The following is a 15,986-nucleotide window of genomic DNA, read 5'->3' as shown; positions in this document are numbered from 1 at the left end:
TTCATTAAGGGACTAAGGGACAGTGCATACAGGATTTATTTGAGCGGAGACCTGCAAATGATAACTTTAAAAAGCAACTGTGTATGTGTGTGTATATGTATGTATGTATATATAATATGTATTTCTCTTGCAAGGTGTATCCAGTCCACGGATTCATCCTTTACTTGTGGGATATTCTCATTCCCTACAGGAAGTGGCAAAGAGAGCACACAGCAAAGCTGTCCATATAGCTCCCCCTCTAGCTCCACCCCCCACTCATTTTCTTTGCCGGCTCTAAGCACTAGGGTCTCTCTATGGGAGGGTAAAGTGAATGTGGTTTTAGAATTCTAAACAAATTCCTCAGTCCCATCATTCAAGATGGAGACCATTCGGACAATATTACCAATGATTCAGGAGGGTCAATATATGACTACCGTGGATCTAAAGGATGCGTATCTGCATATTCCTATCCACAAAGATAGGACAAGCATTATCAGTTTGTGGCTCTTCCTTTCGGGTTGGCCACTGCTCCCAGAATTTTCACAAAGGTGCTAGGGTCCCTCCTGGCGGTTCTAAGACCGCGGGGCATAGCAGTGGCGCCTTACTTAGACGACATCTTAATTCAGGCGTCGACTTTCCAAAGAACCAAGTCTCACACGGAGATCGTATTGGCCTTTCTGAGGTCTCACGGGTGGAAGGTGAACGTAAAAAAGAGTTCTCTCTTCCCCCTCACAAGAGTTCCATTCCTAGGAACCCTGATAGACTCGGTAGAAATGAAAATATTTCTGACGGAGGTCAGAAAGTTAAAACTGTTAACTACTTGCCGAGCTCTTCATTCCATTCCTCAGCCATCTGTAGCTCAGTGCATGGAGACAATCGGACTAATGGTAGCGGCAATGGACATAGTCCCTTTTGCTCGGATACACCTCAGACCACTGCAACTATGCATGCTCAAACAGTGGAATGGGGATTATGCAGATTTGTCTCCTCAAATTCAGTTGGACCAGGAGACCAGAGATTCTCTTCTCTGGTGGTTGTCTCAGGATCACCTGTCTCAGGGAATATGTTTCCGCAGACCAGAGTGGATCATTGTAACGACCGACGCCAGTCTGTTAGGCTGGTGTGCGGTCTGGGACTCCCTGAAAGCTCAGGGCTTATGGTCTCGGGAAGAAACACTTCTCCCGACAAACATTCTGGAACTGAGGGCGATATTCAACGCTCTTCAGGCATGGCCTCAACTAGCTGCGGCCAAATTCATCAGATTTCAGTCGGACAACATCACAACTGTAGCTTACGTCAATCATCAGGGGGGAACAAAGAGTTCCCTAGCAATGACAAAAGTAACCAAAATAATTAGGTGGGCGGAGGATCACTCCTGCCATCTCATCAATTCACATCCCAGGAGTAGACAACTGGGAGGCGGATTTTCTAAGTCGTCGGACTTTTCACCCGGGGGAGTGGGAACTCCACCCGGAGGCATTTGCCCAGCTGACTCGGCTTTGGGGCACTCCAGAGTTGGATCTGATGGCGTCCCGTCAGAACATCAAACTTCCTCTCTACGGATCCAGGTCCCGGGATCCCCAGGCAGTATTGATAGATGCTCTAGCAGCGCCTTGGTCCTTCAATCTGGCTTATGTTTTTTCACCGTTTCCTCTCCTCCCGCGTCTGGTTGCCAGAATCAAGCAGGAGAAGGCTTCAGTGATTCTGATAGCGCCTGCGTGGCCACACAGTACTTGGTATGCAGACCTAGTGGACATGTCATCTGTCCCACCATGGACATTGCCAATGAGGCAGGATCTTCTGATACAGGGTCCGTTCAAGCATCCAAATTTAGTTTCTCTACGTCTGACTGCTTGGAGATTGAACGCTTAATTCTATCAAAGCGTGGGTTCTCCGAGTCAGTTATAGATACTCTGATTCAGGCTAGAAAGCCTGTCACCAGGAAAATCTACCATAAGATATGGCGGAAATATCTTTGTTGGTGTGAATCCAAGGGTTACTCATGGAGTAAGATTAGGATTCCCAGGATATTGTCTTTTCTCCAAGAAGGATTGGAGAAAGGATTGTCAGCTAGTTCCTTAAAAGGACAAATATCTGCTTTGTCTATCCTGTTACACAAGCGTCTGGCAGAGGTACCAGACGTTCAAGCGTTTGCTCAGGCTTTAGTCAGAATCAAGCCTGTCTATAAACCTTTGGCTCCGCCATGGAGTTTGAATCTAGTTCTTTCAGTTCTTCAAGGGGTTCCGTTTGAACCTTTACATTCCATAGACATTAAGTTGTTATCTTGGAAAGTTTTGTTTTTGATAGCTATCTCTTCTGCTAGAAGAGTTTCAGAATTATCTGCCTTACAGTGTGATTCACCTTACCTGGTGTTCCACGCAGATAAGGTAGTTTTGCGTACCAAGCCTGGTTTTCTTCCTAAAGTTGTTTTTAACAAGAATTTTAACCAGGAAATAGTTGTTCCTTCTCTGTGTCCTAATCCATCTTCGAAGAAGGAACGTCTATTACACAATCTTGATGTAGTTTGTGCTTTAAAGTTCTATTTACAAGCAACTAAGGATTTCAGACAAACACCTTCTTTGTTTGTTTTCTATTCTGGTAAGAGGAGAGGTCAGAAAGCGACTGCTACCACTCTTTCCTTTTGGCTGAAAAGCATCATCCGTTTGGCCTATGAGACTGCTGGCCAGCAGCCTCCTGAAAGAATTACTGCTCAATCTACCAGAGCAGTGGCTTCCACATGGGCTTTTAAAAATAATGCTTCTGTTGAACAGATTTGTAAGGCAGTGACTTGGTCTTCACTGCATACTTTTGCCAAATTTTATAAATTCAATACTTTTGCTTCTTTGGAGGCTATTTTTGGGAGAAAGGTTTTGCAAGCAGTGATGCCTTCCGTTTAAGGTACCTGTCTTGTTCCCTCCCTTCATCCGTGTCCTAAAGCTTTGGTATTGGTATCCCACAAGTAAAGGATGAATCCGTGGACTGGATACACCTTGCAAGAGAAAACAGAATTTATGCTTACCTGATAAATTACTTTCTCTTGCTGTGTATCCAGTCCACGGCCCACCCTGGCATTTAAGTCGGGTAAAAAATTTTTTGTTTAAACTACAGTCACCACTGCACCCTAAGGTTTCTCCTTTTTCTTCCTAACCTTTGGTCGAATGACTGGGGGTGGAGCTAGAGGGGGAGCTATATGGACAGCTTTGCTGTGTGCTCTCTTTGCCACTTCCTGTAGGGAATGAGAATATCTCACAAGTAAAGGATGAATCCGTGGACTGGATACACCGCAAGAGAAAGTAATTTATCAGGTAAGCATAAATTCTGTTTTTTTTTTTTAAATGTATCATTAAAGGAATATGAAACACTGTTCCTCTAGTAAAAAAAAAAAATGTAAATCAATGTGAAAATAAAAAAAACAGTTGTTACGAACAGCAATCAACTTACTCGTACTCTTGCAAAACACATTGAAATTCTAAGTGTAGAACATAACTTAAGTTCTACTGTCACATGCGTTTTGCAGCAAAAGTCCTGACTAGACTGACTGACTAGAGAAGGTGTCTCCTAGTTTCCACATCAAAGGAAAAGCTACTCATTTGCCTTCCTGTAGAGACCATAGACCCCTTGTGGGGCTGTAACAGAAAGTAATGGACCCTGCACAAATGAAGTTAGAAAAGGTTGAATGCTTTAAAAATGATAAATACATATTGCATTGATTTCTATTAATTATAAGCCACTGCCTTTTTATTACAACACTGAAACAATAATAAATCTATCTGAATAACTATAAAAAAAAGTCTAATGTAAATACTTCATCAACTATCTTAATTTTCATGTTTGTAAATAAGTTTCTTTCATGTAAGTGGCAAGAGTCCATGAGCTAGTGATGTATGGGATATACATTCCTACCAGTAGGGGACAAAGTTTCCCAAACCTCAAAATGCCTATAAATAAACCTCCCACCTCACTCATACCTTAGTTTTACAAACTTTGCCTTCGTTGGAGGATGGTGAAGCAAGTTGTGCTTGATTTCTTCTGTGAAAGGCGCTTCTAAGCATTTTGAAGCCCAATTCCTCTCAAAGTACAGTGTTTGAGGGATGTGAAGGGAGTATTGCCTGATGATGCCATGTTTTTACCTATGGGAAATCTATTCTAATGCTCTCTGTAAATTTGGTCATGGGTATTTATCTGCCACCTCCCTTTACAGATCGACATTATACTCCTTTACCATTACCTCTGCTGATATGTTTTAGTACTGGTTTGGGTGTCTGCGATATATGGATGGGTGTCTTCAGGTAAGTATATATATTTTCTTCTACAAGATACGACGAGTCCACGGATTCATCCTTACTTGTGGGATATTATCCTCCTGCTAACAGGAAGTGGCAAAGAGCACCACAGCAGAGCTGTATATATAGCTCCTCCCTTCTCTCCACCCCCAGTCATTCTCTTTGCCTATACTAGTAATAGGAAGAGGTAAAGTGAAAGAGGTGTTAAAATGATAGTTTTTAGTTTATTCAATCAAGAATTTTTTTATTTTAAATGGTACCAGTGAGTACTATTTTTCCTTGGGCAGCATACAGAAGAAGATTTCTGCCTGTAGGTTGATGATCTTAGCAGATGTCACTAAGATCCATTTGTGTTCCCACAGAATGGCTGAGGAGTACCAGAAAAGGTTCAATGTGGGGAACGTTTTCTTGCTACAAGCATTGAGGTATGTTCAGTCATTTACTTCTGAAGAGACTGTGATATTTCAGAACAGGCTGACATAGTTCCCAAGAGGGAAGAGGTAAGCAGTAAACCTATAGACATAAGAAGGGGTATTACTGGAGACCTGTGTATTTAATTTTTATGGGCTAAATGCAGCAAGCAAAAATTATGGCAGCATGATTTAGACACTGGGGCAGCATAACGGTTTTTATGACCAAACGGTTAATATCACTGGTGTTTGTGCTGGGGGTTCATATGGCTATATCATACAATTAGGATGTTTATCCACATGGCTAGTTTTGTACCGCTTACTTGCGTTTTTTTAGGCTGAGAGTACATCGCATATGATGGGCGGGGCCTACTTTTCGCGCCTCAGATGCACAGTTGATTTTTACAAAAAGGCAGCAAGCTTCAGCTTCGGTTGGGCCCAAACTGAGAGATTGTCTACCGGAGTCATAGTGAGACGTTTGTCAGACCCCTGAGGAAAGAGATATGCTAAATTTGACCGTTTAATAGCATTTTTAAGCAGATTTGGAAAAATTGTGCGCTTTTTTTACTTAAAGGCGCAGTACTTGTGTTTTCAAAATTTAGTTTTCTCCAACATAGGTGTGTCCGGTCCACGGCGTCATCCTTACTTGTGGGATATTCTCTTCCCCAACAGGAAATGGCAAAGAGCCCAGCAAAGCTGGTCACATGATCCCTCCTAGGCTCCGCCTACCCCAGTCATTCTCTTTGCCGTTGTACAGGCAACATCTCCACGGAGATGGCTTAGAGTTTTTTAGTGTTTAACTGTAGTTTTTCATTATTCAATCAAGAGTTTGTTATTTTCAAATAGTGCTGGTACGTACTATTTACTCAGAAACAGAAAAGAGATGAAGAATTCTGTTTGTATGAGGAAAATGATTTTAGCAACCGTAACTAAAATCCATGGCTGTTCCACACAGGACTGTTGAGAGCAATTAACTTCAGTTGGGGGAACAGTTTGCAGTCTCTTGCTGCTTGAGGTATGACACATTCTAACAAGACGATGTAATGCTGGAAGCTGTCATTTTCCCTATGGGATCCGGTAAGCCATGTTTATTACGATTGTAAATAAGGGCTTCACAAGGGCTTATTTAAACTGTAGACTTTTTTTGGGCTAAATCGATTGATATTAACACTTATTTAGCCTTGAGGAATCATTTATTCTGGGTATTTTGATTTAATAATATCGGCAGGCACTGTTTTAGACACCTTATTCTTTAGGGGCTTTCCCAAAGCATAGGCAGAGTCTCATTTTCGCGCCGGTGTTGCGCACTTGTTTTTGAGAGGCATGGCATGCAGTCGCATGTGAGAGGAGCTCTGATACTTATAAAAGACTTCTGAAGGCGTCATTTGGTATCGTATTCCCCTTTGGGTTTGGTTGGGTCTCAGCAAAGCAGATACCAGGGACTGTAAAGGGGTTTAAAGCTTAAAACGGCTCCGGTTCCGTTATTTTAAGGGTTAAAGCTTCCAAAATTGGTGTGCAATATTTTCAAGGCTTTAAGACGCTGTGGTGAAAATTTGGTGAATTTTGAACAATTCCTTCATGTTTTTTCGCAATTGCAGTAATAAAGTGTGTTCAGTTTAAAATTTAAAGTGACAGTAACGGTTTTATTTCAAAACGTTTTTTGTACTTTCTGATCAAGTTTATGCCTGTTTAACATGTCTGAACTACCAGATAGACTGTGTTCTGAATGTGGGGAAGCCAGAATTCCTATTCATTTAAATAAATGTGATTTATGTGATAATGACAATGATGCCCAAGATGATTCCTCAAGTGAGGGGAGTAAGCATGGTACTGCATCATTCCCTCCTTCGTCTACACGAGTCTTGCCCACTCAGGAGGCCCCTAGTACATCTAGCGCGCCAATACTCCTTACTATGCAACAATTAACGGCTGTAATGGATAATTCTGTCAAAAACATTTTAGCCAAAATGAACCCTTGTCAGCGTAAGCGTGGCTGCTCTGTTTTAGTTACTGAAGAGCATGACGACGCTGATATTAATATCTCTGAAGGGCCCCTAACCCAATCTGAGGGGGCCAGGGAGGTTTTGTCTGAGGGAGAAATTACTGATTTAGGGAACATTTCTCAGCAGGCTGAATCTGATGTGATTACATTTAAATTTAAATTGGAACATCTCCGCATTTTGCTTAAGGAGGTATTATCCACTCTGGATGATTGTGAAAATTTAGTCATCCCAGAGAAACTATGTAAAATGGACAAGTTCCTAGAGGTGCCGGGGCTCCCAGAAGCTTTTCCTATACCCAAGCGGGTGGCGGACATTGTTAATAAAGAATGGGAAAGGCCCGGTATTCCTTTCGTCCCTCCCCCCATATTTAAAAAATTGTTTCCTATGGTCGACCCCAGAAAGGACTTATGGCAGTCAGTCCCCAAGGTCGAGGGAGCGGTTTCTACTTTAAACAAACGCACCACTATTCCCATAGAGGATAGTTGTGCTTTCAAAGATCCTATGGATAAAAAATTAGAAGGTTTGCTTAAAAAGATGTTTGTTCAGCAGGGTTACCTTCTACAACCCATTTCATGCATTGTCCCTGTCACTACAGCCGCATATTTCTGGTTTGATGAACTGCTTAAGGTGCTCGATAGTGACTCTCCTCCTTATGAGGAGATTATGGACAGAATCAATGCTCTCAAATTGGCTAATTCTTTCACTCTAGACGCCTCTTTGCAATTGGCTAAGTTAGCGGCTAAGAACTCTGGGTTTGCTATTGTGGCGCGCAGAGCGCTTTGGTTGAAATCTTGGTCGGCTGATGCGTCTTCCAAGAACAAGCTACTAAACATTCCTTTCAAGGGGAAAACGCTGTTTGGTCCTGACTTGAAAGAGATTATCTCTGATATCACTGGGGGTAAGGGCCACGCCCTTCCTCAGGATCGGCCCTTCAAGGCAAAAAATAGACCTAATTTTCGTCCCTTTCGTAAAAACGGACCAGCCCAAGGTGCTACGTCCTCTAAGCAAGAGGGTAATACTTCTCAGGCCAAGCCAGCTTGGAGACCAATGCAAGGCTGGAACAAGGGAAAGCAGGCCAAGAAACCTGCCACTGCTACCAAGACAGCATGAAATATTGGCCCCCGATCCGGGACCGGATCTGGTGGGGGGCAGACTCTCTCTCTTCGCTCAGGCTTGGGCAAGAGATGTTCTGGATCCTTGGGCGCTAGAAATAGTCTCCCAGGGTTATCTTCTGGAATTCAAGGGACTTCCCCCAAGGGGGAGGTTCCACAAGTCGCAGTTGTCTTCAGACCACATAAAAAGACAGGCGTTCTTACATTGTGTAGAAGACCTGTTAAAAATGGGAGTGATTCATCCTGTTCCATTAAGAGAACAAGGGATGGGGTTCTACTCCAATCTGTTCATAGTTCCCAAAAAAGAGGGAACGTTCAGACCAATCCTAGATCTCAAGATCTTAAACAAATTTCTCAAGGTCCCATCGTTCAAGATGGAAACCATTCGAACTATCCTTCCTTCCATCCAGGAAGGTCAATTTATGACCACGGTGGATTTAAAGGATGCGTATCTACATATTCCTATCCACAAGGAACATCATCGGTTCCTAAGGTTTGCATTCCTGGACAAACATTACCAGTTCGTGGCACTTCCTTTCGGATTAGCCACTGCTCCAAGGATTTTCACAAAGGTACTAGGGTCCCTTCTAGCGGTGCTAAGACCAAGGGGCATTGCAGTAGTACCTTACCTGGACGACATTCTGATTCAAGCGTCGTCCCTTCCTCAAGCAAAGGCTCACACGGACATTGTCCTGGCCTTTCTCAGATCTCACGGCTGGAAAGTGAACGTGGAAAAGAGTTCTCTATCCCCGTCAACAAGGGTTCCCTTCTTGGGAACAATTATAGACTCCTTAGAAATGAGGATCTTTCTAACAGAGGCCAGAAAAACAAAGCTTCTGGACTCTTGTCGGATACTTCATTCCGTTCCTCTTCCTTCCATAGCTCAGTGCATGGAAGTGATCGGGTTGATGGTGGCGGCGATGGACATAGTTCCTTTTGCGCGCATTCATCTAAGACCATTACAACTGTGCATGCTCAGTCAGTGGAATGGGGACTATACAGACTTGTCTCCGAAGATACAAGTAAATCAGAGGACCAGAGACTCACTCCGTTGGTGGCTGTCCCTGGACAATCTGTCTCAAGGGATGATGTTCCACAGACCAGAGTGGGTCATTGTCACGACCGACGCCAGTCTGATAGGCTGGGGCGCGGTCTGGGGATCCCTGAAAGCTCAGGGTCTTTGATCTCGGGAAGAATCTCTTCTACCGATAAATATTCTGGAACTGAGAGCGATATTCAATGCGCTCCAGGCCTGGCCCCAGCTTGCGAGGACCAGGTTCATACGGTTTCAATCAGACAACATGACGACTGTTGCGTACATCAACCATCAGGGGGGAACAAGGAGTTCCCTAGCGATGGAAGAAGTAACCAAAATTATTCTTTGGGCGGAGTCTCACTCCTGCCACCTGTCTGCTATCCACATCCCAGGAGTGGAAAATTGGGAAGCGGATTTTCTGAGTCGTCAGACATTGCATCCGGGGGAGTGGGAACTCCATCCGGAAATCTTTGCCCAAGTCACTCACCTGTGGGGCATTCCAGACATGGATCTGATGGCCTCTCGTCAGAACTTCAAAGTTCCTTGCTACGGGGCCAGATCCAGGGATCCCAAGGCGGCTCTAGTGGATGCACTAGTAGCACCTTGGACCTTCAAACTAGCTTATGTGTTCCCGCCATTTCCTCTCATCCCCAGGCTGATAGCCAGGATCAAGCAGGAGAGGGCGTCGGTGATCTTGATAGCTCCTGCGTGGCCACGCAGGACTTGGTATGCAGATCTGGTGAATATGTCATCGGCTCCACCTTGGAAGCTACCTTTGAGATGAGACCTTCTTGTTCAGGGTCCGTTCGAACATCCGAATCTGGTTTCACTCCAGCTGACTGCTTGGAGATTGAACGCTTGATTTTATCGAAGCGAGGATTCTCAGATTCTGTGATCGATACTCTTGTTCAGGCCAGAAAGCCTGTGACTAGAAAGATTTACCACAAAATTTGGAAAAAATATATCTGTTGGTGTGAATCTAAAGGATTCCCTTGGGACAAGGTTAAGATTCCTAGGATTCTATCCTTCCTTCAAGAAGGATTGGAAAAAGGATTATCTGCAAGTTCCCTGAAGGGACAGATTTCTGCCTTGTCGGTATTACTTCACAAAAAGCTGGCAGCTGTGCCAGATGTTCAAGCCTTTGTTCAGGCTCTGGTTAGAATCAAGCCTGTTTACAAACCTTTGACTCCTCCTTGGAGTCTCAATTTAGTTCTTTCAGTTCTTCAGGGGGTTCCGTTTGAACCCTTACATTCCGTTGATATTAAGTTATTATCTTGGAAAGTTTTGTTTTTAGTTGCGATTTCTTCTGCTAGAAGAGTCTCAGAATTATCTGCTCTGCAGTGTTCTCCTCCTTATCTGGTGTTCCATGCAGATAAGGTGGTTTTACGTACTAAACCTGGTTTTCTTCCAAAAGTTGTTTCTAACAAAAACATTAACCAGGAGATTATCGTACCTTCTCTGTGTCCAAAACCAGTTTCAAAGAAGGAACGTTTGTTGCACAATTTGGATGTTGTTCGCGCTCTAAAATTCTATTTAGATGCTACAAAGGATTTTAGACAAACATCTTCCTTGTTTGTTGTTTATTCAGGTAAAAGGAGAGGTCAAAAAGCAACTTCTACCTCTCTCTCTTTTTGGATTAAAAGCATCATCAGATTGGCTTACGAGACTGCCGGACGGCAGCCTCCCGAAAGAATCACAGCTCATTCCACTAGGGCTGTGGCTTCCACATGGGCCTTCAAGAACGAGGCTTCTGTTGATCAGATATGTAGGGCAGCGACTTGGTCTTCACTGCACACTTTTACCAAATTTTACAAGTTTGATACTTTTGCTTCTTCTGAGGCTATTTTTGGGAGAAAGGTTTTGCAAGCCGTGGTGCCTTCCATTTAGGTGACCTGATTTGCTCCCTCCCTTCATCCGTGTCCTAAAGCTTTGGTATTGGTTCCCACAAGTAAGGATGACGCCGTGGACCGGACACACCTATGTTGGAGAAAACAGAATTTATGTTTACCTGATAAATTTCTTTCTCCAACGGTGTGTCCGGTCCACGGCCCGCCCTGGTTTTTTTAATCAGGTCTGATATTTTATTTTCTTTAACTACAGTCACCACGGTACCATATGGTTTCTCCTATGCAAATATTCCTCCTTAACGTCGGTCGAATGACTGGGGTAGGCGGAGCCTAGGAGGGATCATGTGACCAGCTTTGCTGGGCTCTTTGCCATTTCCTGTTGGGGAAGAGAATATCCCACAAGTAAGGATGACGCCGTGGACCGGACACACCGTTGGAGAAAGAAATTTATCAGGTAAACATAAATTCTGTTTTTTTCAATAAATAAAGTGTTTTCACGACTTTTTGTGGTTATTACTAGCCTGTTCAACATGTCTGACATTGAGGAAAGTCAATGCTCTATGTGTTTAGTAGCCATTGTGGAACCCCCAACTTACATTGTGTCCTTCTTGTACTGAAAGGGCCTTACACTGCAAAGAACATATTTTAGGTGATAAAAGTATGTCTAAGGATGATTCTCAGTCCGAAGAGAATTAGGTTATGCCATCCAATTCTCCCCAAGTGTCACAACCTTTAACCCCCACTCAAGCGACGCCAAGTACTTCTATTGGGTCTAATTCTTTTACTCTGCAAGATATGGCTGCAGTTATGTCTACTACCCTTACAGTGGTATTATCTAAACTGCCAGTTTTACAGGATAAACACAGTAGGTCAGGTATTAGGGTAAATACCGAGTCCTCTGATGCTTTATTGGCCATTTACGATGTACCCTCACAGTGCTCTGATTTGGGGGTCGGGGAATTGCTGTCTGAGGGAGAACTTTCAGATTCAGGAAATGTGTTGCCTCAGACAGATTCGGACATGATGTTCTTTAAATTTAGGCTTGAACACCTAAGCCTGTTACTCCGGGAGGTTTTAGCAACTCTGGATGATTGTGACCCTATTGTGATACCACCAGAGAAATTGTGTAAGATGGACAAATATCTAGAGGTTCCTATTTACACTGATGTTTTTCCAGTCCCTAAAAGAATTTCGGTCATTGTTACAAAGGAATGGGATAGACCAGACAACCCGTTCTCTCCCCCTCCTACTTTTAAGAAAATGTTTCCCATATCTGACACCGTTCGGGATTCTTGGCAAACGGTCCCTAAGGTGGAGGGAGCTATTTCTACTCTAGCTAAGCGTACAACTATACCAATTGAGGACAGTTGTGCTTTCAAAGATCCTATGGATAAAAAAATTAGAGGGTCTTCTAAAGAAATTGTTTATTCATCAGGGTTTTCTTCTACAACCTATAGCTTGCATTGTTCCAGTTACTACTGCAGCAGCTTTTTGGTTTGAGGCTCTAGAGGAGTCTCTTAAGGTTGAGACCCCATTAGATGATATTTTGGATAGAATTAAGGCTCTCAAGCTCGCTAATTCTTTTATTACAGATTCCGCTTTTTAAATGGCTAAATTAGCGGCGAAAAATGCAGGCTTTGCCATCTTGGCGCATAGACCATTATGGCTCAAGTCTTGGTCTGCTGATGTGTCATCAAAATCTAAGCTGTTAGCTATTCCTTTTAAAGGTAAGACCCTATTCGGGCCTGAATTAAAGGAAATCATTTCTGACATTACTGGAGGTAAAGGTCATGCCCTACCTCAGGATAAGGCTGTGAAGATGAGGGGTAAACAAAATAATTTTCGTTCCTTTTGAAACTTTAAAGGACCCTCTGCTTCCTCTGCCGCCACAAAGCAGGAAGGAAATATTGCTAAATCCAAGTCAGTCTGGAGACCTAACCAGACCTGGAATAAGGGTAAACAAGCCAAGAAGCCCACTGTTGCTACCAAGACAGCATGAAGGGGTGGCCCCCGATCCGGGACCGGATTTAGTAGGGGGCAGACTTTCTCTCTTTGCTCAGGCTTGGGCAAGAGATGTTCAGGACCCCTGGGCATTGGAAATTGTGACCCAGGGGGTATCAGCTGGAATTCAAGGAATTTCTCCCAAGAGGGAGATTTCATCTTTCATGTTTGTCTGTAGACCAGACAAAAAGAGAGGCGTTCTTACGCTGTGTAAAAGACCTTTATACCATGGGAGTAATTTGCTCAGTTCCAAAACTAGAACAGGGACAAGGGTTTTACTCAAATCTGTTGTTCCCAAAAAAGAGGGAAATTTCAGACCAATTTTAGATCTCAAATGCCGAAACAAATTTCTCAGTCCCATCATTCAAGATGGAGACTATACGAACAATTTTGCCAATGATCCAGGAGGGTCAATATATGACTACCGTGGACTTGAAGGATGCATACCTTCATATTCCTATTCACAAGGATCATCATCAGTTCCTAAGGTTTGCCTTCCTGGACAAACATTTTTAGTTCGTGGCTCTTCCCTTCGGGTTGGCCACAGCACCCAGGATCTTCACAAAGGTTCTAAGGTCCCTTCTGGCGGTTCTCAGGCCGCGGGGCATAGCAGTGGTGCCCTATCTGGACGATATTTTGATCCTTGCGTCAACTTATCATCTGACCAAATCTCACACGGACATCGTGTTGGCATTTCTAAGAACTCACGGTTGGAAGGTGAATATAGAAAAGAGTTCACTAGTTCCACTTACAAGATTTCCATTCTTGGGAACTCTGATAGACTCGGTAGACATGAAAATATTTCTGACGGAGGTCAGAAAGTCAAAGATTCTAAATACTTGCCGAGCACTTCAGTCCTTTCCTTGGCCATCAGTGGCTCAGTGTATGGTGGTCATTAGATTAATGGTAGCAGCAATGGACATCGTTCCGTTTGCTCGCTTTCATCTCAGACCACTGCAGCTGTGCATGCTCAGACAGTGGAATGGGGATTATGCGTATTTATCTCCTCAGATATATCTGGATCAAGAGACCAGACACTCTCTTCTTTGGTGGTTGTCACAGGATCATCTGTCCCAGGGAATGTGCTTCCGCAGACCAGCATGGGTAATAATGACGACGGACGCCAGCCTCTTGGGCTGGGGTGCAGCCTGGAATTCCCTGAAGGCTCATAATCATAAGATTCCAGTCGGACAATATCACGACTGTAGCATATATCAATCATCAAGGGGGAACAAGGAGTTCTCTAGCGATGATAGAGGTTTCAAAGATAATCCGATGGGCGGAGGCTCACTCTTGCCATCTGTCAGCAATCTATATCCCAGGAGTGGAGAACTGGGAATCGGATTTTCTAAGTCGTCAGACTTTTCATCCGGGGGAGTGGGAACTCCATCCAGAGGTGTTCGCATCATTGATCCGTCAATGGGGCACACCGGAATTGGATCTGATGGCATCTCGTCAGAATGCCAAACTTCCTTGTTACGGGTCCAGGTCAAGGGATCCCCAAGCTGTACTGATAGATGCTCTAGCAGTACCTTGATCGTTCCACCATTTCCGCTCCTACCCCTGTCTGATCGCAAGAATCAAACAGGTGAGAGCTTCAGTAATCTTGATAGCGCCTGCGTGGCCACGCAGGACTTGGTATGCAGATCTAGTGGACATGTCATCTCTGCCACCGTGGAAACTGCCATTGAGACATCCAAACCTAAATTCTCTGCAGCTGACTGCTTGGAGATTGAACGCTTAGTTCTATCTAAGCAGGGATTCTCTGAATGAGTCATTGATACTTTGATTCAGGCTTGCAAGCCTGTCACGAGAAAGATTTACCATAAGATATGGTGTAAATATCTTTGTTGGTTCGAATCCAAGGGCTACTCATGGAGTAGGGTTAAGATTCCTAGGATTTTGTCCTTTCTCCAAGAAGGATTGGAGAAGGGATTATCAGCTAGTTCCTTAAAGGGACAAATTTCTGCTTTGTCAATTTTGCTACACAAGCGTCTGGCGGATGTTCCAAACGTTCAGTCTTTTTGTCAGGCTTTAATCAGAATCAAACCTGTGTTTAAACCTATTGCTCCGCCATGGAGTTTGAATTTAGTTCTCAATGTTCTTCAAGGGGTTCCGTTTGAACCCATTCATTCCATAGATATTAAACTATTATCTTGGAAAGTTTTGTTTTTAGTTGCTATCTCTTCGGCTAGAAGAGTTTCTGAACTTTCTGCGTTGATTCACCTTATCTTATATTCCATTCTGATAAGGTGGTTTTGCGTACTAAACCGGGATTTCTTCTTAAGGTTGTTTCTAATAAGAATATTAATCAGGAAATTGTTGTTCCTTCCTTGTGTCCTAATCCTTCTAAGAAGGAACGTCTGTTACATAACTTGAACGTGGTTCGGGCATTGAAGTTTTACTTACAAGCGACCAAGGATTTCCGTCGAACATCTTCTCTATTTGTTGTTTGTTGTGGAAGACGTAGGGGTCAAAAAGCTACGGCTACCTCTCTTTCTTTCTTTTTGGCTGACAAGTATCATCCGCCTGGCATACGAGACTACTGGACAGCAGCCCCCTGAAAAGGTTACGGCTCATTCTAGAGCTGTGGCTTCCACATGGGCTTTTAAAAATGATGCTTCTGTTGAACAGATTTGTAAGGCTGCGACTTGGTCCTCCCTTCATACTTTCGTTCCTTTCGCAATTTCAGGAACGGACCGACTCCTAACTCTGCAGCCTCTAGACAAGAGGGTAACACTTCCCAGCCTAAACCAGCATGGAAACCAATGCAAGGCTGGAACAAGGGTAAACAGGCCAAGAAGCCTGCGGCTGCTACCAAGACAGCATGAAGGGGTAGCCCCCGATCCAGGACCGGATCTAGTAGGGGGCAGACTTTCGCTCTTTGCTCAGGCTTGGGCAAGAGATGTTCCGGATCCCTGGGCACTAGAAATAGTCTCTCAGGGGTATCTTCTAGAGTTCAAGGAACTTCCTCCAATGGGAAGGTTCCACATGTCTCGCTTATCTTCAGACCAGATAAAGAGACAGGCATTCTTACATTGCGTAGGAGACCTGTTAAAGATGGGAGTGATACACCCAGTTCCAACAGCGGAACAAGGTCTGGGTTTTTACTCAAACCTGTTTGTAGTTCCCAAAAAAGAGGGAACTTTCAGGCCAATTCTGGATTTAAAAATTCTAAACAAATTCCTCAGAGTTCCATCATTCAAAATGGAAACCATTCGGACGATTTTACCAACAATCCAGGAGGGTCAATATATGACTACCGTGGACTTAAAGGATGCGTACCTGCATATTCCTATCCACAAAGATTATCAT

General features: G+C 43.8%; 1 protein-coding gene across 2 annotated transcripts in view; it reads left to right on the top strand.

Annotated features, from left to right (window-relative positions):
- Window positions 1-15,986, top strand: part of EML4 (EMAP like 4) — a 401,715-nt gene that overhangs the window by 254,964 nt on the left and 130,765 nt on the right. The gene's annotated exons all lie outside the window — the stretch shown is intronic.

This window comes from Bombina bombina, chromosome 4, assembly GCF_027579735.1.
Source record: "Bombina bombina isolate aBomBom1 chromosome 4, aBomBom1.pri, whole genome shotgun sequence".
Lineage (NCBI taxonomy): Eukaryota > Metazoa > Chordata > Amphibia > Anura > Bombinatoridae > Bombina > Bombina bombina.
Note: the sequence above shows the minus strand (reverse complement) of the source record. Positions and strands in the feature narration are given on the sequence as shown.